Consider the following 3,028-nt stretch of genomic DNA (forward strand, 5'->3'; position numbering starts at 1 on the left):
GTAAGCTTCTCCTACTTGGAAATGTTTCAATGATTTGGTCTACTTAACGCGGAGACTTGGACCAGTGCAAAGAAATTATGCCAATCTTCACGTATAATTGTGATCTTCCCTTCATATGCATGTATGTATACAAGTTTCTGGAAACTAAAAACTATTAAATATTTTGGATTGTGGATTCCATGGTGTTGCAAGTTTAAACAAGAAGTTCATGTCCTAATATTCATGTATTCTGAATTCTGAAGAAGTTAGGGTATGAATTTGGATAATAAGTCCATCTCATACAAAAAGCTTGAAACTTCATATTGGCATTGTAGGTTCATGATTTAGTGATTGCAAGTGTTTCCTTTTGACAAAAAAACTGGAACCATTTTCTCTTTAGCAAGAGATTTTTCAAGTCAAACCCGAGGGACGTGGCTATCCGCTGGCAATTTCGAGGAGGGGAGATCTTCGGCGACAACACGACAGGCTGGAACGAGAGAGGGAGGGAGCTCTACTGGCTCATGTTCATGACATAGAGCCTGATGGCATCATGCCCAGGTAAGCTTTTGTCTATTCCAGTTATTGCACTGGGTCCTTTACTTTCTAAACCTGAAAAAAGAGTTTGCCTTGATTCCTAATAATACTTTAAATGCTGATGTCCACATCATTTATCTTGCTACTGGTGGTAATGTGTACAAGTAGATGACCTAAAGTTCTACCATAGTGCTGAAATATTTGGTGTAAATAATGTCAGATGCTATGTGCCGTCTTTATTCGTGATACAAGTACTCTAAACTATCACTGTTGCAGTGCACAAACGGCATATTTTTTCATTATATGTTGGTTGATATTAATTTATTTTATCTTCTAAAATGTATAGCCAAATTATGAAATTTAATGATTGCTTGATTTTCATGGTCAGATGTGGACATGGTTGAGTGGCCACAGGGAGAATGGGGGAAGTGGCGTGTGAGGCATTTAAGAAATGGGGACAAGGGACATTTTAGTTAATGGCGAATCTGTATTAGTTTAAAATTTTGTCTTTGTTGTGGTAAAAAAGTAAGGTTAGATTAACCACCACGTACATCATTAATTGTTTTTAAATAAGAAATATAATCAGAATATATTTTTTGAATCGATAAAATTTATATAATTTGTACAAGCACAAGGTCGAGCATGAAGGTGGAATGGTAGGAGGGATGGGGACAAGATTAGATATCGTTTTGTCTTCATGAGAGCAGATGATGGTTACGAAGAAATGAGTAGGCGGAAAGAAAGGAGAGAAAACTAGTTTTATTACTGTATAGATGGAAACACAAGCCATCTTGTCCAGCACACATTTTTGCATTAGGACAATTGTTAGATCACTATGTTTTTTATTCTGTGGCAACACACATACATTCAACTAGAAAATTCAAATTTACAGGTTCTTCATCCACCTTTTCAAGATATTTACATATTTGTCTATTGTCATCAAGTTTGCATATGATGTTGGGAAATTCAACATAAGGAAGTGAATATAAGGACACAGAAACGTTGCACTTTGAATATGAAAGAACTCAACATCCAAATAACAAATTAGTTGCTCTATCCATCTGTAAGCAAGAAATGTAAGCATCCTTCTAAATAAGATGTTAGATATCTTGAGGCCGGAAATGCATGCATCCTTTCTAAATAACAATATTCGTTATCTTCAGCCTGGAATGCAAGCATCCAAAATTAACAAAAATATCTCTAAAAACCAAAAACAATCTTGCAGTCTTGATATAAGAATGAAACATAAGCAACATCACAGATTTTGCTATTTATTTTGATGCTAAAATCAATAATGCTTATTTTAGAAAAGAAGGGGCGAAAGGATGCATGATATACACAATTTTGCATATCATGGCGGCAAAAACACCTTGTGGTCGTCGCCCTCGATTATGACGGTGTGCATTCTTTGGCATTGGGAATCGACCTGGGACACCGTAGAAGGGGGGGGGGGCAGGAGGGGGACGGCGACGTGGAGGGAAGGGGGGACGACGCCATGGAGGGAAGAGGAGACGATGCTGAGGGAAAGGTGTGGGCTGAACGCCATGACGTGGTTTGGTGCCAATGAGATCAACAAGGAGAGCATGACAGGAGAATGAGATGTGAGTGTGAATGTTGTGCCATGTGGTGAGAGAAAGAGAGAGTGAATTGCTTTTGTTCTAAAATAAAAATAAAAGGAGTAACACCTTTTTTAGCGAAAGCGTTTGTTTGCTATGAGGGAAATGTCATATATAGTTTCTGGAGACAAATGCCAACAAATCATTTTCGGAGAATATTACCATCAAGTGATTTATAGGCGAGCTTACAGTTTATTAAAATGGGAATGTGATTCACTTTACTAAAAAGCATGATCCCACTCACTCCGATTAAAAACGGCCACCTGCTCGCATTTGACATCTGACCAATAAATATATATTATATCTGAGCTTATTTTATTTTAATATTGTTTATATGTTCACTTTTGTAGATCAGAGACAAAAACCGATGCCTTCCGATGATGCTCTGAAAATGTTGATTAACAAAGCTTTATGATGCACTAGACTGAAAAATCATTGTGTTTTAACAATCAAAAAAGATGCATACAAATAATTGTTCTTTATACATTTGTTGCACATGATAATACAAAAGGTTTGTATTATCATTTGGATGGAGATGGATTATGTTGACATTCAAAACGAATTCATCGACAAGGGTGTTGAGGCGATATCATTGAAAGGGGCCAAATGTTCACTGAGTTTTATACAACAAAAGATCCTTGACAACGCACATGCATTCTACTAGTCTGTCTAAGGGAGGAGCCACGTGTAGAGGAGCCTTTCGTGGATGCCACGCAACCAAGACAGTTGCACACGCGACCGTACGCACCCTCTTCGCCAACCAGAGATGGACTTCAGTCGCCACTAGCGAACAAAGGAGAAGTCTGGATTTGGCGCCTTTGGATGATCACCTGAACGAACATCTAGAGATTGAAGCAGTTGAGTCCCGACATCTAAAGCATGCAAATCTAGCTGCAACG

The sequence above is a fragment of the Triticum urartu genome, chromosome 4A, assembly GCF_056163025.1.
Source record: "Triticum urartu cultivar PI428250 chromosome 4A, HENAU_Tu73, whole genome shotgun sequence".
Classification (NCBI taxonomy): domain Eukaryota; kingdom Viridiplantae; phylum Streptophyta; class Magnoliopsida; order Poales; family Poaceae; genus Triticum; species Triticum urartu.